At 40.8% G+C, this 27,269-nt stretch overlaps 1 protein-coding gene and 1 long non-coding RNA gene across 8 annotated transcripts in view; one reads left to right on the top strand and one right to left on the bottom strand.

Moving 5' to 3' along the window:
• Window positions 1–27,269, top strand: part of tox2 (TOX high mobility group box family member 2) — an 86,785-nt gene that overhangs the window by 4,362 nt on the left and 55,154 nt on the right. The window lies entirely within an intron of this gene.
• Window positions 18,349–22,725, bottom strand: LOC125747134 (uncharacterized). 2 transcript variants are annotated; one of them, XR_007399176.1, is made up of 5 exons: window positions 22,503–22,725; window positions 20,677–20,764; window positions 20,468–20,525; window positions 18,927–19,222; window positions 18,349–18,706 (listed from the first exon to the last, which is right to left on the bottom strand). It is a non-coding gene; the product is annotated as an uncharacterized LOC125747134 (long non-coding RNA). The 2 variants fall into 2 exon arrangements; XR_007399175.1 differs by having other exon boundaries at window positions 19,108–19,222.

The raw sequence follows: 27,269 nt of genomic DNA, 5'->3' as shown, positions 1-27,269 counted from the left end.
GCAGTGCGCTGGGACAGTGAAATAACCATGTATCCGCAAAATACAAAAAGAAAATCCATTTCTAGTAAGTTATGCAGACTACAAATCGTCTCCCTGCTAGCTGCTAGTAGCTTGTGGTCTATGCATTGATGACCACTTTTGTACAGTTACGTTACAGGGTCTTTAGTCGTCTGCTTATTACGATACGATATGTTTGTACTGGTTTTTACTCTTTGAGAATTTCTAGGTACTTAGTACTCATTGCATGTAGAATTTTTTTTTATTTGTTGAACGGAGACATTGCTCACCTGTATGTATTTTTGCTTGTATGTGTGTTTTTTTTCCCTTGATAAAATGAAAGAGATGGTTTTATTATTTAATGACGAGATTCTTCATCAGGATGTTGGTTCATTGTATTTTTCTGTAATTAATGTTTTTGTACTATTTTGAATAGGAAATGGGCAACAGAACAACATTTATGGAAATGTAAACAATTTAAATTCATGGTTGAATTTTTACAGTGCACGTGTAGTGTGTAGATAACTGGTAAGATAATGGAGGCTTGCAGTCTGCAGGTTGACTTGACAGGAAGTTCCGCATGTAAATGTGTTGATAAAATCATTCCACTGGATAATTACACCTTCTTTGGGAATTTCTCTTGTTTATTAACATCTTAATAGAATAATTATCCAGCAGATTTAGTAGCAAAATAATTATGCAGTACAGATTGTTCGACATTATGTTAACACCGTACAGATTTTTTTTTTCCTTTTTTTTGTAATTCTCGAACGTTTTCACACTGGTATTTGCCATATTAGGAATGGAACATGCGGCTGCTTCCTGCTTGTTATGTATGTCATCCATCGGACATTATTAAGTAGATAAAAGTGCCATAATATAATTCAACCCTGAGCTTATGAATAGGCCTGCTTGAGACAGCCTGATGAATTTGATCGTTATGTTTCCACCTGAATTACATATTTAGGATTCTGGGGACAAGACCTGCTGGGTTTAATAGCTCTCTGAGCTCCGGGGTATATTGAGAAGTGATACTGGTCCATGTTCAAGGAAATTTCGAACAGTTGGCATTTTCAGGCGTTATTGTGAACAGATTGGACTGGGGTTTCCCTCCAGTGGCTAATTGGATTAAACAAAGGCAACTTTCTTGCATCTGCAAGCCTCCCGTGTTTCCACAAAAAAAAAAAAAAACAATTGTGTGAGGATTTGCTCTCCTTTGGACTGCGGGCAATCCTCTCTTTCCTTACAACGCCAACCAAGAGCATTTTTAATGTTATTTCATGAAAAAATAATACCATAATTGACATCAGCAGTTACAAATTATACGTAATCGTTGTCGTTTCTGACAGTTTAATAGTGTAGAATTAAAATATACATCGTTGGGCGCACTCTGCTTATACACTGTAAATATAAAGGCAACTTTCGAGAGCAGAAGATGTGAGTCATGAATCATTCTTGTCTGTACGCTGGGCCGCATATAACCACTGTCAGAAATTCCATTCCTCAATATAAGAGTTCACTTTTGTGCATGTGCTGACTAGATAATGAGCTGAGAATGATTGAGTGTGTGGGAAGTGAGCAAGTTAAGCAGCGGATGGCTTGGAGGGTCCCGCATCATTTTTTTTACCATTTTGAAGTCTCATCCCCTGGCTCGCAGGGCTTCGCTCATTTCAGCACACGGAGTGATGATTTAACAGGCTAAAAATAACACCAAGCTTGTGTAATTACTGTTAACCTTGTGCTGCTACATTCATCTAAAATAAGGTTTGGTGAGGTCTTTGTTAATTTCGGTGGTAGGCCACTAAATTTTATATTTCTTATGAGTCTAAATGCCACGGCTGCTTCTATAAAGATGCCTACTGCATACATTTAAACACTACTAACTTATAATATTACTCTATAACTGAACTTAACTGCACCTATAATGATTAATTTTAACATAGATGTTCTCCATGTTATAAAAAAGAAGCATTCATTAAGTACTGGAAGTTCTTACATTTTGATATATACCTTCCTAAATGTACCATTAATTATTTTGTATATGCATTTTAAATAAGTAGAAAATAAAATGCATTTTAACCCGCAAAAATCCTGTCGTCTTTTCAAATCCCCCACCACTCTCCCCCCAACACACACACACGCACACACACACACACACTTTTTGTCGTGACCTGGGCTACAGAAAATAGGTTTGCTATTTCGACATGACTGCAGTTTGCCACAGAGAAAATGCTAATTAGGTAGGAATAATCAGGCCCGGCTTGACTAGCTGTGCTGGCGTTTACCGCAGTCATTCGTCTGTTTCTGCTGACTGAGGAATCTGTGCACCATTGCTATTCATAGTTGGGCAGAGTGAGTCCATTCAGATAATGGAGAAAGGGTTGCAGTTAGAATAGGCTGCAGAAAGGATTCACTCAGGGTTGGTTTTTTTTTGTGGTTTTAACGTTAAAAACGTTTAACTCCTCCATATTTAAGAATTTGAAAAAAGACAACAGTTGTAGGTTGTCGTATTTTTTTTTTTACTTTACAGAGTATTGCAAACATTTTAAATATCAAAAGTATGCAGGTTTACAGGTCTTGCTGCTAATTGAGACTTATACTTACAAAAGGCCATTTTTAAGGTTTAAACCATGGCAACAACATGCGTATGAATTTGAATGACTTTCTCTTTTACTGTATTACACATAAAGAGCACAGGCTACTTTGCGTACGTGTTTGATAACACTTGATAAAACTATAAATAATTAATACTCTGTATTAAAGCTAAATTGTTAGAATAAAGCCCATAAATGTTACAGTAGTGACTGGGTAAATTAAAGGGCTCGGTCCTCAAATGTATTTCTGCCATTGAAAATGAAACACTGATCTAGGACTCCTCATATACAATACAGAATTAAGAAGCACGTTTTAGCATGTAGAAATACAAGGGAAAGGAAAAGTGTATCTGTCCTGCAAAAAGGTGTTTGGAGTAGGATCACGGCATGTGTTCATTGCACCTTGGGTTGCTAGTTGAATTTGTTAGTCAGAGTTTGGGACAAGTGCAGGGGACCATTTGATTTACTGAATCCCATTGTCCTGTCACGTGTCAAAGTGGAAACAAGAAGCCAGGGCAGAATAAAACTATCATGCACAGCGATCTTATGTATGTGTCTGGCAGTCTGTGCTTACTGATAGAGCGACGCGCTTGTAGAGTGTCAAGGCAGAAACGAGCTGTTACGTATTTCATGTGTAGATAAGTCTGCTACTGCAGTAAGGAAGTATTTCTGCTTTTGATAGTCTGATTTGCCCTTTAAATGTCAAAGGCAGCATAATCACTTTTCCCCCCCATTCTTTCCTCACATTTACTGCTGGAAGTTGTTACTACTTAAACTTAAGATTCTGCTTTGTTTTACTCCGAAAGATCTGTCTGAAAATCAAGCTGTTTTTTTTAATTTTCTCGTAACATCGTTCTTGTAATTAGCTGTTCAATCGTCTGACAGCTGCGGTGGTTTTTTTTTTTAGGAAAAGTGAATATTATTTAGTGAATAAATTCAGCACGTGTTGTAATACACTGCTTTCCTCTGAGTCGTCATGTTCTCACGTGGGGAACCAGGACGGCCTGCGTGTTGAGTTTCCCTTTTGAATCTGCATTGACTTAACTCTGTCGTTCATGGTTCACTTAAGTTGAGTGACGGAGCTTTGGCGGGGGGGGGGGGGGGGGGGATTGGAATGACCATTAATTATCGTTCAGCTTGAAAAAAATAATTAACTAACCGTTCTCAGATTATGGCCTCCATTAATGCATTTTCTGAAAAAGCTGATCATTTTAATTTGGGCAAGATATATGGATGTTACTATATATGTGGTGAAGCTTGTTTTTTTTTGTTTTGCATCCCTAAGTATATTCCGGAGGGTGATGTTCCACATGGGATAGATGATAAGATAAAATATTCTCAGGGAAATGGTTTTATCCCACTATAGTACAGGACCAGCTAACATGGGGAATTAATTAGCTTTTTTTTTTAAAAAAAAAAAATAATAATAATTGTTTGCACTGTACATTAATCCGATCTGGAAAAGAAATCCTTAAAATGGACAATCAATCGAGTAAAAGGGCCGAGTCTAGTGTTTAATGCCGCATCATTGGCGCTGAGGGAGATAGCAGCGTACTAATTAGGTAACTTGGCAGACGGATGAGTGTCTGCTGTCTGCAAGTGGGCTGTTACTTTGACGGAACCTGCTTCAGCGCGACTCCTAGTATATAAGAGCTGTGGCCCTGTGGGGCTTATGGATCGTACTCTTAGCACAACCTGCAGCCAAATACTTCACAGGCTCTGCCAACACCTACTGAGAAGCTGACTCCTGGGTATCCCATTAAGTGCTCATTATATTTGGTAATAGTTTTTTACTGCTAGGCAGAGGAGGAGAAAGAAAGAAAAAACTAATTGCTCACATTTGCATATTACCAACCATCTGCGTCTGTTGAAATGCAGATGCCCGATGTCCACACTTTAGCCCCCCAGTCGGCGGGAATGTAAACATTTCGTCAACGTTTTTTTTTTTGCATATCATTTATTTGTGGGATTTCTAACACAATGCACACAGACAGGGCACGTATTAGTTATTTATTTTTTTTCCTGGAATCGTTGAAGGTAGCAGTAGTTGTTAGAGGCACGATTGTAATGATGGCTGTGGCTTACTTCCTGGTAGACGGAAGAGACATTTAAGGTGAGGTAGCACTGATAATAAGTATAGAATGAAGTCCAAAGTCAGGTTAAGTTTTTAGACGTAACATGGGTCCTTTTTAAATGCGCAGTTCTGCGCTATTACAACTGAATCCCTTCGTTGCTTTGGTAAAGTTTGTTGCAGATGGGATACATACAGGTAAACTGCAATGCAAATAAGCTGATTTAGCATGCAGAGCATGAAGAAAGGGTTTGGAAGATTCTTTTTTCCCCCGTGGGGAGTGTGTCTGTAGAAGAGGCATACTTGATTAAAACGTAGTTCAGAAACCTAAAGTACTGGTTCATCTTTTGAATAAGCACCTCTGACACGGGACAGCAGAATGCTAACAAGATGATTAACGATTGGCCCCTTGTCTCAGTAATTGGGTAACTTTAATCCGCATCTTTAATCCAAACCAAGTCCTTGTCAGTTCTTTATTCCCTAGAGGTTTGTTGTTCGTTCGTTCGTTGAACTTCACAAACTGTTTAACTAAAATCAAACTAAAGTGATTAAGAATTGTGTCACCAGCTAGACAATAAATGTTATTTGAAAAATGGGAGAAATATTTTTCCCCTCAGTGTCTCACAAAGATGTGAGAGGTTTTAGCGGTTTTGCTGTTTTTGTACTTGTGCTGACACTTTTTAATGCCTAACATTTTTCAGAAATCAAGAGTGCATCGCACAGGTGCCCCGTTATGAGTGATATGAGATGTTAGTTTCATTATTACACAGGGGCTGCTTTTCTTTTTTAGTTGTTTGAGGCTCTGCAAAGTTTAGAACATTTCCTTCCTTTCAAGCTACTTGCTTTCAAATGGTGTCAAATGTGAGTCTTGGCCACACGCTGACACGCTCAGTAATTTCTTAAAATTTTTCTCTGCTCTTTTAAAAGGTATGCTAGCTTTTTACTTTAGAGTGTTGATTAATGCAAGCAAATGCTTTAAAACATGTTCACGTTCTATCTCCGTCTTAGCCTGTAGTTTTTGTTTTATTAGAATGTACACTGGCATGTTAAATAGGGTCATTTTGTTACGCATGATACGGGTGATATGAGGATGCGGAGATGGTCTTCAGGACAGAGTTATGAGACCCTTCACAGTCCCTGCTGCTCCATTTACTTCTGTCATCTGTGCCTCTGTTCTGTAATCAGTCCATCCAGCAGATCCAGTGACATGAATGAAACGCTGTCATTTTCGTAACGTGCATTTGCCTGGCTCATTTCCAGGTGAGCAACTACTGTATGACCCCAGCAAAGAGATGCTGAGGCACATAAAATTGAATCTGCCACACTCTAGCCACCGAGTGCCGGTAGACAAAACGACAAATAAGTCTCCAAAGTGCTCTTTAAAACTCTTTTTTTTTTTTTTTTTTGCACCAGCAAAGTGACTCTCCAGTCCAGGATTGCAAATAAATGCTGAACCGGAACCTCAGAGTATAATTTCCCATTTCTTTGGGTTATATGGATTTTCCTTTGCAGAGGACTTAAGTTTAAATCACTTCTGACAGATCAGGACTGAGGTTTTAATATTGTCTCCTTACAACAGAGGTCATTACTTTTTGATATTGTCGAGCCATATTTTTCAGAGTAATCACTTGCTGTCTGTGCATGACAACAACAATGACCAGATTAAATGTTATCTGACGTAAAACCTGCAAAGTGTGAGAGTTTGTAATACTTTATCTCAGCATGTTATCTGGACTTGATGTTAGGGGCTCTGAAGCTGTAGATTGAAGAGCATATACTGTTTTGGTGTCTAGAAGAAAAGTACATAATCACCTAGTTTCTCCTAATTGTCATCCGTGTTGTTGCTCCTATTTTTATTGCAAAGTTCCTTATGTGGAGCTGCTCCATAACTACTGCTCAGGATCATTTTGGATGGTAGTGAAGAAATGGGGGAGAAAGGAGGGAAAATCAAGGAGGGAAATGCTGCGGGGGGGGTGTTCAGAGAGCCGGAGAGTCGGGGCAAACATCAGTGTTCTTCTGGTCTTCAGGAGGCCTGTGCTGTGCAAACACACCCTGAAACGGCCAACTTCAGCCCAGCCGTCCCCGGCCAGGTCACAGCTCCTGAAACACCCCCCCCCCCCCGCCCCCCCCCCCACGTTCCCCAGGCGGAGGCGGACAATGAAATTAGTCACACATATCAAATGGGTGATAAAGTTAAGTGAGGGAGTCCATTGTTATCTGCAGTCCTTATGGCCCTCCCCCGGTCCAAGCCGTGCATGCACTGACGGTGGTACTGCCCCCCCCCCCCCCTTACCTTCAAAGAGAGCAGCAGTGCCGCAGTGTCACTGTTCTGTTCATATTCTATGACTAATGTATTTGGTATGTATGTATTTCTACTATATATATATATATATAAATAACATTAACAATATTAGTGACTAGGCACAGTGGCCGTTAGTGTTTCTTGTCGTCCCATTAGTGGCCTGATGTCTCTGTACTAATAGACTATTGAATCCCTTCTCCTCCTTGAGTCCAGCCTTATCCTTCTCATGCGACGCTTCCATTATGGAAAAAAGATGATTAATTAAAAAGTGTCTTACGCTTGCAGCACTTAATGGTGTGGGGGGGGAGAGAGAAAAACTTTAGAACATGTGTACTGCCTCAAGCGGCACTTATATCTGACAGGCCTGTACAGTCTGACATGATCCCAGCGTGAAAGGATTTCAATTAGGTCCAGTAACTAAGACTGACGAGTGGGACGACAAGGACGGGGGTGGGTGAGTGTTTTCACCTGCTATCTTCAAACAAATCTTCAAGATATGTGGCATATGTAGAATATGTCTGGCGTGACTGACGTAAAGGTCACTAGGTCTTCCTAAGTCTCAGTCTTTAAAAACAACTGCATTACTTCAAAGTTGTCCTAAATGTAAAACTTGTTATTTTTCCCCTTTCTCTTCTTGACTGTTAAGCACACTTCTTAAATTACCTCAGAGGCCCAGTGCTCTTGAGCAGACAGACCACCGCTGATCCTGCCTGTCGACGTCATTCATTTACGGAGCAGTAAATCGTCCATTTTTAAGAGGCAGAGGCCTGGGTGGGTGGGTAGGTGTAGATGCTGTTTGTTGTTTCTCGTTAAAAATAGCTTAAGGAGAACATTTGCACCGCTCTGCGGTGTGGTTTGAAGACGACGTCGTCGATGCCGCCAAGGACGGCAGATTAAGATGTGTTTGTAGCTTAGCTCCTCACATGCTTCCTCACATGCTAATGCTGCACCAGCATGCTTTGGATCTCCTTACAGCGCAGGAGAACGCTGTTGTTCTTCCCAGTGCCATTCCACCGAGCGCATTTCAGATCCATCTCCATAGCTACTTCCCTCTATAAGAAAAATAATGAACTCACTGTCCTTGGAAGAAAGGGGGGGGGGGAGAGAGAGACCAAAAAAAATCACCTGTAAACATGGCAACTGTTTGAGGTGAAAGAGGTCATGTAGTATTTAGTGAAACACAAGCATGCCATCTGGTAGAAATCATGATGTTTTATTAACTAAGATAAAGTCACTACTGTCTAGGGTTACCCACTGCTATGCAAGTAATTAGGGTGACTGTCATATACCTGTCCAGACAGAGAATGACATTTTTTTCTCCCTGCGCAAAACGCAAGGGTTATCAGGACAACAGCAGGCATGAAATGAGTTTCGGGGCTTCAAAGGATCCATTCTTTAATCTATTGATCCAGTATGTACTTGTCTGGCACGACAGTTACCAGCTTTTGACAAAAACGTACATTAAAAAATAGTAGTTGTTATTTTTTTTAGATGATTATTATTATTTTAATTAACTTGCAGTACTTTCACAGAAAAAGTATTGTGTTAGGGTTATTCTTTTCCTGGTATACATCATTGTGTGAAAACTGTAGGGAAATAATCATCTAAAGGCACCAAAACCAATCGAAACGCATGAGACTGCACTTCGAGTGCATTTAAAAACCTTTTGTGCATTGTTGCTTTTGTGGACGTGTATTTTTTTTTTTTGTGCTATATTGATTGATGTATCATTTACCTGTTTTTGTTGTCGCAGCTATTTTTCTGTTGTCGGTGTCCCACCACATTCAATACTGATTTTAATCAGACGCTGCCTTTTCCCCGTCAGTAAGTTTTTAGGTGTGGAAAAATGCTCTAGAATTGATGTGGGCTTGTTGAGAATTAGCAAAAAGTACGGCTGAAATTCTTGGATGGGAATATTTCGCGGATCGTTTGCCAGACTTGCTCCATTTGTCGCTTCTTTGAGTATATATTATAGTTTGTGCAATCATTTACAAATATTGTACACTGAGACACAGTGACACGGTGTATTTTCAGTCTACTAACCCAACAAAATAATCAGGAAAAAGCATGGAATTTAGCACTCACTGAGACTGAGGATCATCTGTAACTTTTAATTTTCTTCTGGAATAAAGGCGGCGTTAGTACGAGTGTTTGGTTCATGTAGAGAGGCCCACGGTGCTCTGCCCTTACCGTTTTCAGCCCTCTGTGTAGTTAATGATCTGTGAGATGCACCTGCTTTAAAAAGATTGCGGTCAACTTGCTGTAGAATCTTGGACATGCAAGATACAATTTAAAACCTGCAGTGGGCATTTTCTGAGAGAGGGAGGGTGATGCATTGGTGTAGACGTTCGATTCAGAGATGCGTTCGGATTAAAAGTATACGGAGTACACTTGCATTTTGAGGGCTAACATGTCAAAACTTGCATGTCGAGAAGCCAGTCTTTAGAATGCATACGCTGATATATATAAGCAGAGGAACATGGACAGTTCATAAAGGGCAGGTTTAAGCGTTTGTTTGCTGGCTATCTGCGGTAAGGAAACATGGGTTAGGTCATCCTCGTTGGTTTCTTCCCATTGACCTCAATGGTATGTAGTTCCTGAACCATGGATTTGCTGTAATCCTTTTTCCTATTATTGATAGTTGGTTGAGTTATAAATTGTAAATGAGGCATGCGTGATTTTGATGGGCCAGGCTATATTGGAAGAAGTGACATAATGGTGGAATAACAGGCCTCTCAAAGTCTCGAATGTTCTGAAACAACTGTAAGGGTTATGCGATGTTTTACTTGTGGTCTACGTGTCTGTCAAGGGATTTTAGAGCAGGCCGAAGCATTCTGTAGGGTAAAAGTGAAAGCGAATATTATAAGACGTCTTCATTATCATTTGTTTGAGATTTATTTATGTTTCATTTTTGTCGTACTGCCTCCGCCAGGTTACAGTGTTTCTTCAGCTTTTGGTATTTTGTTGACTTTACAGGGACGCAAAATGATTGTGTTTTTCAGGGAGGGTTGCATTTTATTACAAGCCCTCAGGAGTAATAAAAAACGGACATTATTTTTTATTCATTGTTTATCTTTTATTTCTTGGAAAATGAACGGTTGAGCAAAGAAGAGGAAATGTGCGACAGAGGCACAGTGAGCGATATGTGTATTTGCAAAGGATCTATTTATTTAAATGTTTTTTTTTTCTTTCTTCCGAAGTTTAACTGCTGCTTTATTTCCATCTGGCCATCTGCTTGTGGAAGTAGCTCAGAGAAATATGAACCTGCCATTCTTTCTGAGAATTGCAAACGTGTGAATGACATGTTTCACTTCAATACAACATTTATAGCATTTAATTGCATAGAATATAATGCAATGTGTGCAGTTTAAGTTACAAATTCACAACCTGGTTTATTCTGTCAGCTTGCACTGCGAGGTCATTAGGTAGCTGTATGTCTGGCTTGTACCGTGACTTTCACTGGGAAACGCAGTTTGTGGTTTATGTAGTGCTTATGAAGGCATAATACACTGGTTATTAAGGCTTTATGACCTTATTGTATTACCTAATTTATGTGGTATGAGCAAATGCATTTTAGAACCTATTAAAAGGAAAAAGCCCATAAGAGGAGAGGAAGGAAGGGGGTAGGGCTCTGGCAAAACGCCCATTTCTGGCCCTCAGTGCAGTCATAAGATGTGGTGCAATAGAAAATAGGACAAGGGTTTTTTTTTTTAAGCCCAATGATAAAAATCGCAAAAGGCTTGTTTAGCAAAACACATAATAGCTAGTTTTTCTGGCATCCTCTGAGACAAAAAAGCGAAAACACCTATCGGCAATATCTACCAGAGATGAAGCCAGATACACTTCTGTCGCTGTTTATCTTTGCGTGTAAACATTTCAACTGCTCTGTTTGTTGCCACTTACAGTGAATTCAAGGTGTCCTTGATATCCAGGGGAAGTTAATGTACCTTTGAATGATTGTACACAGGCATGTTGAAAGTAACACTTAAGGTGATTAAACATTGTGTTAGATGCTGAAATGCAATAAAAGGTTGCGTGGAGGTTAAATTAGAAATATGTCAGAAATGTGTGTGTGTGTGTGTGTGTGTCTGTGTGTTCAGTTTCTTTCCCTCTGTCATGAATTTCATAACAAGTCCTCTTGATGTGGCTCCCAGATAAGTCTGACTGCTCCCTTTGGACTCTTCAGCAATTTTTATCATTGAATAACAGAGCAGAGAATATCCTGGATTCTAAATTCTACCTCTCTGTCCATTATTACTTTTCTCTGTATCATCAGGCTCACTTACTCTTCACACACATGGATCATCTTGATTAGTTAATTTTTTTAATTTAATTTAATTTTATTTTACGTTATAATGGGGCAATGTGCACACAATGTGAAGCTCTTTTTACGAGCCGTAATTGAAAAACAGTTGTACGGCCATTTATTGACAGTACTTGGTAATCCGCATTATTATTGCAATTTTGGCATTTGCACATTTATAGAGGCTGTTTGCAGTTCAGGTACAAGTATTCAACATTAAGAGGTCCTTCTAGGTTGCAGTCCGTCTTCAAATGACAGTTTTGTGTTCTTGGCGCGTAATCACAATGTGTGCATGTGTTGCACATAAATGCAGGGGTGTTGACAAAACACAGACATCACCATGAGCAAAGGACTTCAGCTTTGATGTAACATCGCAATTACAAATATAGCTACAAAGGTGAGTAACAGTAAGCTGAATTGGCAGGATGTGTCACCTACAGAAGAGGTTTGACAGTTAGCATATCGATATGTGAGTTTTAAAACCTCCAGAGTAATTTCCTGTCAGAAGTCGCTAAATTTGTTAATGTTAAGGGAAGCTGTCTAAATAATGACAGCATATCAAACATAAATAAACTACATTGTCAGGGAGTAAGAATGGACACAAGTCCAAGCTCTCCAACAGAGATTTAACGGGACAATTACTAATACGTTTGGAAAAAGTAAGAGGAGCCATCATGGCACTATGTGGGGAATCCATAATGGTTTGGGAAATGATCTCGTGGTACGAGGCGTGCAGTCGTGCCAACACTGTTTCTATATTCCTGTCTGATAATGGTCCCATACATACTGCTAAGCAAATTCAAGAGTGGCTTCCTGAGCAGCAGAATGAAGCTGAACAGCTTCCATGGCTTCATCAGATCTGATCGGCACTGAACAGTTTTGGGCCACAAAGTAGATGTCCACTGTTTTCACCCCCCATTGTTAAGTGTTTCTGTTATGTCCAACCCCTGTCTGTGTGTGTGTGTGTGTCTGTGTGTGTATACACACACACACACACACACACACACACACACACACACATAAAGGATTGTAATTATATCTTTGTGGGGACTCTCCATTCATTTCTATGGGGAAAACTCTAATCCCAACATGACGACCTTAACCCCTACCCAGCCCTAACCTTAACCATAAGTAACTAATTTAAATATGATTTTTTTTAAAATTTCTAGTTTTTTTATTGCATCCACAGATCTTTGTGGGGACTCTAAAAGTGGTCCCCACAATGTGAAAATAACAGGTTTTTTATATCATGGGGAACATTTGGTCCCCACAATATAATATAAGCATAATCCATAGACGCAAACACACACACACACCTTGCATTTCTGTCCGTTACTTCATGATGCATGTCAAACAAAGGCTGGCTGGACCATCCTCAAGGTTAACAGTTTTGCTTGGGAATTTATGACATCGTTTAAACAGATAACCAGAGATGGTTATCACAGTATTTGCTTGATATGGAAATCGTCAGAGGAGATCCTCTGCCAAGTGGGTTTCTGACATAATGACATTTATGCTAGCTGTTGGTTATTAAAATATTCTCGCGGTCCAATAATGTTGTTATACCTAAACAGAGGTTTTCTCCAAATGAAAACAGCAGTTGATGACAATTATTCCCCCAGCAGATGTACAAACACACAAAGGAGCCATGTGGCATGGAGATTTTAATTTACTGGCAACAATTACCTGTGACAATTTAATGATTCTTTTAAAAATGACACAGTGCTTTCTTGCAACAAGCTGTCAAATAACTGAAATTTAATAAAGACGCTGTCTTCCTGTTGGTTCTCAAAACGTCCATATCATGCTCAGTTAAATAGTGCAGAAAAAGCTAAACAGATACATGAAATGATTATTATTGTGGAATTATCGATTTAAGCTTGTAAAGTGTATACAGCGTGCAAAGTATATAAAGTGCAGAGTTCAAAGGTTTCTATGGTAAACCTGCAAAGGAGCACGCAGCCATTCTTCTGTGAGTTAATAATTCACCGACTCACATTTGCATAATGAACCCTTTATTTTTTTTAAGTCCTTCTGAATATGATATATTTATGTAGATGTTTTTCAAGCGTTTTCATATTTTCTTGAAACCTGGAAATTTGTCATGTGAAAATGAACTGTCTAATTTCATAAATCAGTTGTCACCTGTTTGTTTTATAATAGAATCCACATATGTGGGCCAGAATAGTATATGAAATTCTCATCATTTCTCATCATGAAATTCTGGTCATTTTTCAGTTCTGCTTTTTGCACATGGTAACAGTTTGGTGGATCATAAATGCTGAAAGTTGTGGACGACACAGGATCACTTAACTAGGACAGCCTTAGTCACGAAGGCAACGTTTGATGGAGAAAGACACTCGATTCTGGATCGAGAGCAAGTTAGACTCCATAGCTACTGGCAGTTCAGGTTCTGTACCTACTTTGGGTGTAATTGAGACTTTGCCAGCAGCATGTGTGGTGTACAAGAATGCCGCTAGCACTCCGAGCAGTGGTTCCACATTTTCTGTATGACATTTATTACAGGTTCCTGTGTGGGTTTTATGTTGATTACTTCCGTATACCTGATTGACATGCACATGACTGGCTTTCACCTGCTCCTTCAAGGAGCCGAGTGTCCAGAAGGCGACACGACCGGGTCCGTGACAGACATGAAGAAGGCGGTCCGTAAACGCTTTTCAAGACTGAGGTCACATGCCTGAGGTCACATGCCCCCTGTGCCACATTTGGGGCAGCGATGGCTCCTAGCACCCATCACTGCATTTCTGCATGATTAGTGCCCAGCCAAACACACTGCCGTTTTGCCCCTGTCACGTGACGAGTTCTACATTTTAAGCCAACATAATGTTAATCCCTTTAAAAAACCTACCTTCATGTCTTCAGGCGTAACCTTTCTCCAGTTCCCAGGAATCCACGAAGAGAGGAAATCTTGCCTATGAGATGGAAAAATGCCCACAGGGAGTTTGTATGAATCTGCCTGCTACTGACTTGAAAAGGCATTAAGTTGCATTTGATCTAGATTCTTACTGCAGTAAACGTGTTAACTGATTGCTGGTTTTAGTTTGGCTGCAGTAATTTCTGTTTAGTCTGTCACTGCCTACTGTTTATCTAATTACCTCATTAATATGTAAACTTGGGGTTTGGAGTCTTCAGGATGTAATACTCTTTAGTGTCAAAAGAGAACACATTGTGAATTAATAAGGCCCTTTTAGGAAAAATGAATTCAGGGCATATTGACCCAAATAATGCAAGAATGCATGACAGGGTTACATTTTTCACCACGATTCCCTGCTAGTGCAATCGTGTTATTTCTTTATTTAGGTTCGAGTCAGTTAATAAACAGTCACGCGAAAAGCTAAACGTGTGAAACTGTAAGCTGAGTCACCCTGTATGTGAGTCAGATCGGATGTAACTGTAAATCAGTAGATAAATGGTTTTGGTAATGCGTGAACATTTTCCGTTTGCTTCTGTGCACAGAGCTGCTTAACACAAAGATTAGGATGCCATCCTTGGCCATTTTGGCTGCCGAAGGCATATGGTTGTGTAGCAGTTGAGAAATCATTGTATCTGCTGCAGTTGCCTGGTTGCGGTAATGACATCACAGGCACCTATGATATCCCAGGCAGGAAACAGAAATGAAGATGACATGGACGTGGGATGCTGAGCTGATGCATGACCATTTCTGCGGATTGTTTACTCTGTGAATTTATAATAAAACGTTTTTGTTGAGTCGTACTGGGTGGCTTGAAACTTCCTTACAGAAACCTTAATGAAAAGTAATGCATGCAGAGCAAAATGAATTATTTGGTTTTCAGTGGGTCTTTGAGTTTGACGTCTGATTTCTTCTCCATTTCGCCTTCCCCCGCATAAATTCCACATAGATGGTCTATGCATCAGATATGCATGGTGAGAAACACTAGGAGTTCATTTAAACACACAAACAAACAAAAAAAACAACTAAGAAAACACATAAAAGACGTAATTGTCACATTTGAAAAATTGAGGGTGAAATTACTTCTCTGCATATTCTGCTGATTGTTTTGCTGTGACTCATGACTCATTCACACCTTTTTTGTGTTTTTTTTTTCCTTTAATTGGGCGTCGAAGGACCCAGGCATGAGAAAAGCAGAAATTCTGACATCCATCATACATGCACATTTATTTATTTCCTCAGCAGGGACAAACAGTTGTGTCTCAGTCTATTCTCACTTTCTTCTGTCTCCCAAAAACGTCTTAACTCACGTAACACCCTCACATTTGACCAATTACCGACTGCCGGGATGTTGTCGGGTGATGCCTTATCAGTTGGCTTCTACCTAGAGCCCTGACGACTCACTTGAGAAACTACATCAGGTGCCTTCAAGCCTTTCCTGGTTGCCTGCACACCTAAATTTCGATTAAAACAATCAGGGTCAGACAAATCCTGGTTATTTTTTCCACTGCATTCTGCTGTTGTCTCATAGCTACTGGTGAAATATGTATGTCCCCAATGGCGTTTTCTTTGGACAGAAAGTTTTCTTTTGTGCAGGTTATGCGCACAGACCGATTCTCACAGTCAAAACAACAACGCCTTTGTTTACATTGTGTTAAGTCACACCCCTCAATTCAGATGAGCTCCTTAATGAATCAGCATCAAGCACAGAAACGCTCTTTGTAAACCAGAGGCTTTCTCTCCGATGCACGTGAAACACGTGAGGTTATTTTCTTACACGGCTAAACCAGATTTAATTCTGTACCCACTGCTGCGGATATGAATCTGTAAAAAATGTCCCACTTTGTGCCTATTTGACAAATCTAGTTTTGGTCGCCATGGTGGTGCAGTGGTTAGCACTGTTGCCTCACACCTCTGGGACCCGGGTTCGAGTCTCCGCCTGGGTCACGTGTGTGGAGTTTGCATGTTCTCCCCATGTCGTCGTGGGGTTTCCTCAGGTTTCCCATCCAGGAGGTCTGTACCATTTCCCCTGCGTTTCTCCACAGTCACTGTTACCATGCAATGTGTATGCAATATGATAGATGGATATTTTTCGATATAATGACGGAGATGCATGCTATTGGCACTTTCATTAGACTTAGTTGTTGGCTGTTTTGGGCATTTTGCTGTAAACACATTATATACCCATGTAGATATCACACTTAGGTCAATTCACACCCTATGTATTTGTACTTTGTGTAACATTTCAACTTGCAAAAATCCATGACTTCGTCTGAATATGTAAATCTATAGCTGAATCTGTTACTGTTCAGTCTGGCTGCTGCCGTAATGCGGAGATGCTGAGAACATAGCGTGGTTGGGCTTCACAAAAGTGCTAAATTAGTAGCTCTTATAAATTGACTGCATGAAGCCACCAGGATGTTTTGTACGCCCTTCTGAGATTTCACATTTTCACTCATGCAAGGTGACTCACAGACTGTATTCAAGTGAAAGAGCTCTGCTACTATCTACATAAAGCATGCAACACTTCCCCAACTCACCTCCCTCATAGGAGAACAGAATGATAGAGAATGTTTGATGACTGTAGAACACCAAGTGGATGCATGGTTTTACGGTAGACATTTCGTCTTCAGCTCTGGGGGTCAGAGCACAGTTTCTGGGGTGGAGAAAGAGGGTCATTCCCAGTTCTCCATGAAATTTGTGAAACACGATCAGGCAGAATGCCAGTCAAAATTCAACGCAGCCCCAGTCTTAAGTGTTTTTTTTACAGCATACAGAGGGAGAGAAGGTTTATACACCAAGCTGGATGAGAGGGCAAAGACCACAGCTGGCAATGAAAAGAACGATGATGGCACATTTATGTTTGATTTTAGGTAATCATGCTCTCCGCTGCCCGGTCCCTGACAGCCTTCCGTCTAGCTTTTGTTGAGGAGTGAATCCATAGCGCTGTTGATGAATAGGGTGCCAGGCATCTCATTCTCATCACCGATGTAGCTGGGCTTGTCCGGGAAGCACCTACGTTGGCTGCAGATGCACCTGCGTCAACTCATGCAAATCGAGCAAGTGGAAACCTTGCGTAACGACTGCGCAACGTGGGCCACGCAAAACGCGGAAGGGAGGAGAAACGCTTAGAAAAAGAGGTGTTCAACCCAAGGAAGCAAGCTGTTTGAAATGTCGTTGGAGAGGAGAGAAATGTCAAAGTGAAAATGGCAGGAAGTGTGTCAGTGACAAGGAAAAAGCTGTGAGTGGTACTCTAGAGTGGAGAGTAAAAATAGGGCATTGGGCAAGACAGCCGGAAATCAGTGGACTGTGGCTTGTAGTAGGAATGTCTTCTGGAGGCCAGAGATAAGAGACTTAACTCTCTCCTGTCTGACATTTCAGCTCTCTGGCTTTTCTGTGTGTGACCCCCCCAATGCCTCAAATGGAGGCGACTAATGCAGTTGAGGAAAGCGGTAAACTCCCCAGAAAAGAGGAGAGGGGTTATCTCCCAAAGTACAGGTATTTCATTCCCGGCCAAGCCATGACCAGCTTCTCAGTGGCCTCCTGGATTTTATTTTGATGGAGGACCTGAATGAAGCCTCCGGCGTGGACAATGGGGTTCCCAACACCGAGGCCCGCCTTTGGTCGCGAAGCCGGTAAACATGCAGAAATTGCGACTGCATCTGCAGTGTGCATTTATGTGGCACAAGTGGGATAATAAGCACCATCTTATCCAATAATCCTGTACAAAAGTGCCAGAGGGAGCTTTGGGTACCAGAAATTGTGTCTCCAACAGCTTCATGAGGCACGGAGTGTATGGAGCGCTGTAACGGACTGAAGTCACAGGAGCTGCAGCAAATTACAAACATTTGTGGCTTTCTTAAAATTCTTTCCAAGTACACCTAATTTCAGGCTATTTGCAGGTTTTTACTTTTCCTTTTTTTTTTGGATTAATTTGCCGATGCGATGAATGAAAAATTGTAAGCGGAATTTGACAAGTGTTTTCACATGTCATTATCCAGGGCAAGCAGCACTATTGTGGCAAAGCAAGCCAGAGATTTGAAACAGGTTTGAGGTGCATCTGTTTTTAATCGATTTAATGTGGCAAAACTTGAAGCTTATTGGAACTGCACCGATTCATGTAGAACAGAATTCAGACAGAACCAGAAATGGTTTCAGATCTGGGGACAGTGGCTTTGAAGTGCTTTATTGCTGGATAATGTACCGGTTGGAGAAAAGGGATACAAAATATTTTTAGTCGCTATCAACATAACCACATGTCTGTCCTAATCTGCACATGCAGTTTGCTTTTGATTTAAAATCTGACGAAGCCTTTCATCAATCTTCATGACAGAATATGTCTAGGGAATTTTCCAGATGGCAGGAAACCTCAGAAATGTTTAAGCTATGTAATGCATTTTATAATTTGTTTTCTGGAAAAAAAAAAACTCATACTGCAGAAATGATGAATCTTAATGGCTGAAATATTCTCTTCTGCAGCCTTGAAGATGAAGCACCATCATTTTCTCTGTAATAACACAAAAGAAGCGAATGGAACTAAACAAACTTTAGAATTACTAGTGCTGCAGCAAAATCCCCTTTTGTGCTATTATTGTATAATTATTCTATTAATATTATCATTGTCATCATCATGGCCATTATGATTATCATTATGTTTTTCTAGGCCTGCAATAAAACCATCTGTAGCCTTTGAGTGACAGACGGAGCCCGGTGTAAATTTCATTTACCATTGACGGCGTGCTCTCGCCGTTACCCATCGCAGGGAGGCTGGGTTTCATTACATGGAAGCTCGTAAATGAAAAGATGATGGGGCGGTTTCTGCTGCGTCCGTTTAATCTGCCCCCGTGGCATGCCATTAGCTAGCTAATAAGAGCTGTCCACAGAGTCGGGCGAAGGGGAGGGCCCCACCTCTAACAAACCCTGACACACTCGTTAGTGAGCTCAATGCTCTCCACCTCGTGCTCCGCCATCCCTTCACCCCTGTAGTGTAGAACATGACAGCATCTGACCGCAGTCCTGTGTTCTGTTGATATAGTAACAGGCTATAAATAAATGGCTGAATGAATAAATGAATAAACAAATAGGTGGCACAAGGCCATGGGTGGCAGTTCTGGGCCCCCTTCGGGATTTCCGCCTTGGCACGGCTTCCCCCGGGTATTCCGAGGAATCGGTGTCTCTAAATGGCCATGTTGTGTTGGGCTTCCCTTCCTTCTACTCAGGCTTTCCGTTACCTGGGCCGGTATAATCAAGATGGGTAATAATAATAATAATAATAATGTTCTCTAATATGCAGCCTAAAATTTAAATGATAAAATTTAAATTGGTGCCAATTTGGACATGAGTATACATATATATGTTTATCAATTAGCACTCAGACTGAAATGTACAGTACCAGTCAAAAGTTTGGACAGACACACACCCATATAAAGGTTTATTTTGTACTTACTACAATGTAATATAGTTATAAAGACATGAAAACTATAAAATAACATATATAATATCATTTACTGGCCAAAAAAGTATGAAACTATGTTTGTATATATATATATACACACACACACAGACTTTTGACAGATGCTGTACGTTACATATATTGTATGATGTATTATGAAGCACTTGCAGACAAAGGGGAAATATGCCATAGAAATAATACTTTTATATGCAAAAACAGGTAGATGTTCACTATTTAATAATCAAAGACATCATCAGAATGAATATGGTCATGTGCCATGGTATGTGGTTCAGATAACAATGACTGCTTTGTGTGTGTGTGTATTATATATGCATGTATATATATATATATATATATATATATATATAAAATTCAAATGAAGAAAAGTTGTCAACACAAAGATGCATAATTTCATTTATAATATTTGTCAGCAATAACTGTCCACAATAATAAGTTGAATAACATAATATAGATTTTGCAGAAAGCCTGCTAGCTAAGATACTTTATAAGCATGCCACATTTGGTTGCTAGTTTGTTTAGATAGGCTGTAAAAAGCTAATTTAAATAACCCAATATTTATATATATTTTTAAAACTGATTATTGGAACAGTAATACTTAGAAAATAAAAAGGCTGTTTTAATCTGATGCTGTGTGTTTCTTTCATGTCCTTTGATTTCTCTGCTGTTAAAGATTAGACAGACCCAGATTTGAGTTTTATGCCGGCTCATTTGGTGTTCTGAGTATTTTAAGCACCAAAATAAAAAAGGACATTTATCAGGAATTCCCCATTTTAAAAATAATTACCGCTTTCGTACCTCTTGCTCAATCTCAGGGCTGTTTAAGTAGGAAAGAAGAAATCCATTTTTTTGTGTGCTAAGGAGAGAACGGAGATCATTATAATCATCTGTGAAGGTCTGGCAGAGCTTAACACTTGGTGTGCCTTTAAAATGGCAAATATAGTGCTCTGAGGCGCAGGAAGTTCAGACAACATGTTTGTAGAGATAATGTTGGCAGACCTACTGACTTTTTCGCCGGGACTCCCCCTGAGCAAACACCAACGCAAACAGCGCAGGGTGAGCTCTGCAATCACACGGGCAGTCTCTGTGCAGCACCTCACAGAACAAAAGAGCAGGAAAACATGAATAGTTAAGGGTCTTTAATAGCACAGCAGTAAAAGGGCCGGGATTGCTAATGTCTACCTCTGTTGTTTTAGCGGCTAACTGGAGGTAGGCCTTATCGAGCCTGTTCCTTTCCTTTTTCAAAATTCCCTTCACCCACATGTTCATTTGAATTGTATCAGTGCAGTGTGAGATTTCCATTATGCAAATATAATTAACTCCTCTGCTTAGCCGTTTTATATTGTTACAGGTAATGTAAAGCTGTTACATCAATAAGTGTTTATCCATCTGTGTTTCATAGCTATTATCCAGTACAAGGCCGAGGGGAGCCAGGAGATTATATAACTGGGGGTGCTGGACATCCTAGTTAATATGCCAGAACAGTATGGGCACCAATTTCACTAAACTGTTTTCAGACTGAGAATAGATTCTTTAGACTGATGTACGGATCCGTCGGCAGCGCTTGAACCCCCAACCTTGGTCGTACAAGACTGCAGTGTTAGCCACCGAGTCACCATTTAGTGATCTAAACTTGAAGTAACACAACGGTCTTCATTTGGAAATCTTAACACCAAGGGACACTGCGACGAAAATCAGAAACGTTACATGTTGTTTTGGATACATGTAAGGAAACTTTGGCATAGATTAAATAACGAAACTGGTCACATGTTGAATGGGCAGTCGGAGTTCAGTCATCTTCTGACCCATTCCCACTGGCCGTCTGACAGCTTTTTATAAAATGTAAAATTGTTACGTTTCAGCCGGGCACCCTCTGCCCCCCTTTTTCTGGCAAGGGTTTAAATTTCAGTTTCAGTTTTACTGGCAGATGCAATTGTTTGTGATTGTGTACGAGTGAAAATGTGAATCATTTAACAGCGGTTTAGAGAGAAGCCAGCATGCACTCTCACTGGTTCCCCTCGATATCGTCGAGGAGGACAAGGACGTTCAGCTGGGATGGTGTTATCTCTCTGCTCTCAGTTACATAATCCTTCAGCTCACTGGGAAGGCGGTCAGCTGGCAGATTGTGCAGGCAGTTAACCGAGAGCGTAAGGACTATATTTAGAGGCGATGAATAACTTGACCTAGGAGATGCCTCTAAGGCAAAACTGCTGCACTTCATGCTCAGATTCTCCATCGGGAGTAAATTGGCGGGAAGAGGAATCCGAGGATAGGACCAGCTTTCCAAGATAAAGTGCGGCTTTCCCGCATGATAATAGCTCAGTACCCGAGAACACGGCGGGCCTCCTACCAGAACATTTCTGAGTGCAGAAGCCAAACGTGATGGAATCTCTGGAAATGTGTGCCGAGCTCTATTAATGAGCGAAATGAAACGCGGTGCTTCCAAGTACAACGGTTTTTACAGCAGTTACAGCTACCATGAAACAGGGATGTAATTCAATAAAACTCCAAGGCTGTGAACATATCTCTTCGCATGAAGCACATTTCGTTTAGGTACGACGAGTAATCGTCAGGTGCACTAGTATGAACGCAATTACATGTCACTTTACTAATTTCACACTGGCGGAAGCTGATTTAAAGGTACGGAGCGACGCAAAATTACGTCGTTAAAATGGCTTCGCCTTCAAAAACGGACGCTGAAGCCGCCCCAGTTCTGACAGTGGCGCAGTGGAGTGCAGGGCCCGTAAGCTGTGCCAGTTTTCACAGCCAGACAGCCCAGGACCATTGAGGAAGACCCCGGGGAACCGAGGAAGGGCGGCCTTTGTTTACATACTTCTTGTAATCTCAGCTTGCGTTGACGTCTGACTCATCGGCGATCGGTCTCCACAGTGCCGCGCAATATGAGGCATCCACCTCCGTAACTCAATGGTAGACGGCGGCAGTCCCAGCGTGGCAGCGCCCTTTAAACTTACAACCGCAGCAGCCACAGCGGCACGGCAAACACTTCAGCTGCAGCCCCGTCGCATTTATTAACGTAAGACCGCTTGGCGCTTGATCTCGCGTGCTTTGCGCGTCGCTGCCAGGGTGCTAATGATCCCTGATCCCTGCATGGTGGATGGGAAAAAGAAACCAAAAAGAAATCGCGACTTGTAAGCTGCTAGCTTAGCATGTGCTGGAACTTCTGACTATGACAGCGCGTACAAAGGCGCCTCATTTTACCCCTGACACTTGCTGTGAAAAACTGAGAGAAATTTCTGCAAGTACGACATCGGATTGTTTATCAGGGCCCACAAGCGCAATGCGCAGCATGAAGTAAACCACACTGTACATAGATTGCATGCTGATTAAAAAAATAACACAATTTAGCAAACATTTAAGCACATGTGGCTCCCATTAACACATTAATAATAATAGCAGCGAGACTGAGTGGAAAAAACACTGAGATGTTTGTTTGGCTATCGCACACAGTCCATCTGCAGTAAAATAAATATATTTTGCCTAGTAAAGCATTTACCTTTGAAATTCTGTGAATCATTCAAAAGCCTGCGATGTTGGTGGAAGGAAACTGTAGTGAAAGAAGCATTGCTTGCCAGTTTGCGTTATTTACATTTTTTCCTAATAAAAAAAAAATCATCTATGTCAATAGTACAATGGACTGAAATGGCCACTGAAATGTTGCAGACGGAGGATTTTTTATTAGCATCTGTAAAATTCAGTCCTTTCTGCTCAATGTCTACCTAGCTGGGGGTACTGATCATTTTCACTTATCATATTGTTGTAGCTAGACGTGGAAAGCTCTAGCAATGTAGAAACAGGTTCTACAAGGGCTTTCCAAATGTTTTACTTCAAAAATCAGGTGCCATAACCTTTCTGTAATCCATCCAAAATCTATCCAAAAACGCATAAACAAAACTGCCTGACAAATATCCAAGTCTATTTTCAGAGTCCAAAATGATCGACATTGTTTAGAATGTTACAATGTTTTTGTTTATAGAGCTGTCCTATCCAGCGACTGTTTTAGTGATTTTTTTTAAAAGCAAAATCATGTTGCCTATTTCCAAGTGAATGTTCCCTGCATCCTTGACCAGGATAAGCTGGTAGAGGATGAATGGATAATCATTTACATTCGGCATCGACAGCCATCATCACACAATTCGTATCCAAAACACGGTACACGGTCAAAAACAGGAGCAAAAAAGTGAACGTTAGGAAATGCACAGTACAGCACTTCTCAAATCAACTGCTTATAAACTTCCTCAAAGAGTTAGCATCAATATTTGTAAGTATTTGCAAGCCAACGTTTCGAATCGCCCTGAAAATATTTTACGGTTTATTTAAACGGTAATAATGTATCCCTGAGAAATAATGTTACTCTGAGTACCATTCACAGAGTATTCGTCTGCTCCTTCAGCAGGCGCAGTCTGAGTATGTGAGATTAACCATTCTGATTTGGTCGACCTCTCTCTCCTTCTCAGTGATGATATATCCATCCATCCATTTTCCTATCCCGGAAGCTATGGGCACGAGGCAGGGAACAACTATATATAAATGATATACATATGATATATAAATATCAGCGAGTTCTGTTTTGTTTTGCCCATAGCAACACAGACTAAACTACTGACACCAGCACAGACCTCTGACAGAACACTGCCTGTTGACTTTTTCCTTTTCGTTCTGCTTCCTGTCTAACGCAGACCCGTATTCGGTTTGTCTTCCCAGTCGCTGCCAAAATGGTGGCCGTATCATCTTTCCCGCGTTTCCCTGCCGGATCGTGCCGGTTTCGCCCCTGCCCGATCCTCATTATCCCTGAAAAGAACATCATCTTCCACAAGAAAATGCTCTATTCGCTTCCCCCAGCTCCCATTTGCCGTTTCACATAAATGAATGTCAAGAGATCAAGAATTATTTATACAAATGTGCGGCTGTTAGAGATCAGCTACTCGCTAGCTCTTCACATAAACGGCGAAATAGCATCATGTTTACTTTATGTCTAGCTGATGTAGCTAAGGTAACAGACGTGCTATGTATCAGAAATGGCCACATGGATGTTAAATCATGCAGTAAGTAATAAACGCTTGGAGCAGCATGGAGCTTCTGTCTGTCCTCTTCACCCTGTCCTTCACCGAGAGCTTCAGTGCTCTTTCTCTTGAACATGGAGCTCGATGTCTCCAAGGCTCCATGTGTTAAAGTGCAACCTAGAAAAATTACTTGTCTTGCACATTGGATGCTGAATGCATGTTTCCACATTTTGGTGGAGGCCTGTACTTTCCACAGGTGTCCCACGTGCCCTCTGATAGTCCTCGGCTTTTTGCACACGAAGGTGCAGCTCTGCAGTCCCAAAATGTGTTTGATGAGGCTTGTTCCTAGTAGCTCAAACCAGTAGGAAACTTCGCTGAGCTTTCCAAAGGAACAAAGGATGTCAAATATCGAATATAAACCTTTTGATTTCATAAAGATAAACATTTATGCAGAGTGCAGTAATAAAGCGACTATGAAATTCATATTTGCATTAGGCCGAGCATATTTTGTTTTGCTGAAACCGTGCATTCTGAGTTTGCCTCCATACAATGCACACACGCATGGAATCCGGAACCTTCCCCAGTGCAGGATCTAGAAAGCTTTAATAAATATTTCCTTTGTTGGCTCCATTGTCAGACTCTCTAACAATCCGCCATCAGTTGCTGATGTCAGGAGGATTGGCGGAGCTGAGTGTATCCAACTGACATCATATGTTAGCGGCTGACACTGCATAACAATGCAGCTCCACTCGGGGAAAAAGGAATATGAAACGCATGCAAATAAACACGTCACTCCATGGTTGTGTTTCACGTCCAATAGGACCTGCAAAGACACACGCTAGCATGCATTCATACTGCATACTTACTCTACATGAAACCAGCCAGTTTAAAATGCAAATGCTACACATGCTAGTACAAAGTACGATTAGCATATTGTTCAGTGTTGTTTATGCTCATAACGATAAGCAGGTAGTCATAGTGACTTCGATGTAAAAGGAAGCAGCATTAAGATTTGCTGCAAATCTGAAATCCCTCTTTCTTAACAGTACACATTTATCATTGATAATTATTTTCTAAGTCTCTTTTTCGGTTTAATAAAGTTTCTCTCCGCAAAAATAACAGATGGTAAAAATGCTCTCAGCAGTAACAGATTGTGCACCTCGATTTTAATATGTGTGCAAATCCAGTCTCTCCCTCTTGTTATGTCCCTGTGTGTCTGTAAAACATGAACCAATCCCAAATATCAGCATTTTTTTTTCCGTTCCCAGTGCGAATCCAGTTTGACCAGTGAACTAAAGTATGGAACCGGTATCTGAGCCTCCAGAGTGCGTTCTGTTAGTGGTGGCAAGGGCGTTGCAACAATTTACATAAGATAAAATCTTAAATCGTTTGGAAAATGGACAACACTTGTGTGTCCACAACTGTTGTTGTACTGATTATTATCATTTTTTGTGTGGCTGCCAAAAAATGCTGTTTAAAAAAGAAATCCTAAACTTTTATTAAAAATAATGTCCTTCCAGATTAAGTGAATCCCTGTGCTGTGCAGTGAACAAATGTGGCAGTCAATAATAACAGAAGTCAGTAATTAAGTCATTATGAACACATCAAAATGCTATGCTCTTTACAGATTAAAACTAACATCTTTTCATCTTCTTCATAATTAACATTATTGAAATGCATATAAAACAGGCTAATGCATATACTGTCATATACCCCCCCCCCATTCTCCCAGTGGGCTGTGAAATGCTGTTTGAGGACCTCTCATCCTTAGAAGTTCTCTGCGCCAACCCATTAACAGCAAGGTGAAAGAGCATCTGTTTGTTATGATGTCTCTAAGCACTTCTGTGTGGGTTTGCTAAAAACGAGAACAAGGAGCCATGGTCCCCGCAATATCACAGCGGTGGAATAATGCAGTCGCATTAACCATGCGGCACAGGGGTGGTAATGGGTTTGTGTGCCTAAGATTCAGCCATTTTCTCACCTCTGCCAAGATTTTATGCCTGCACTCCGCTCACCCCAATTTTGAGCTGAGTTGCAGGGGAGATTCTGGTGCCGTTCATCCATCTTGAAACTGCCTGTCATAGTGAGGCTTTCAAGGGACACAGAGCCTGTTCCAGGCAGCATGGACAACAAGGCAAGGGGTCTCCCTGGACAGGAGGCCAGCACTGCACAGGGGACACGCTACGGAGGATTTGGCGACATCGCATAGCCTAACTGCTTGTCCTTGGACTTGAGGTGGAACCCGGTGAAATGAGAAGGAACCCTTGTGAGATCGAGAGAACATGAGAACTTCACTCACATAAAAAAATATGTATTTAAATGCCTGTGAGGTAAAAGAGCTGCCCACTGAGCTGCCATGCCATCCAGTGTAAATTACTTGTTAAAATGTCTTTATTTTTGGAAAAAGTGAGATTGCACTATAAATTGACTTCCTGGAGCTGACACTGCCCTTTGCGAACCACTGACACATAAAGAGGGGTGAATATGGGTGATACAAAAATATATATACATTAAAAACGTTTCTGTACACTCTTTTGTACTTGGGTAGAAATGATTTACTGGTCAAGAGTGATGGTACT

This window comes from Brienomyrus brachyistius, chromosome 8 (assembly GCF_023856365.1).
Source record: "Brienomyrus brachyistius isolate T26 chromosome 8, BBRACH_0.4, whole genome shotgun sequence".
NCBI classification, from domain to species: domain Eukaryota; kingdom Metazoa; phylum Chordata; class Actinopteri; order Osteoglossiformes; family Mormyridae; genus Brienomyrus; species Brienomyrus brachyistius.
The sequence above is the reverse complement of the archived record's forward strand: the minus strand, read 5'-3'. Positions and strand labels throughout refer to the sequence as shown.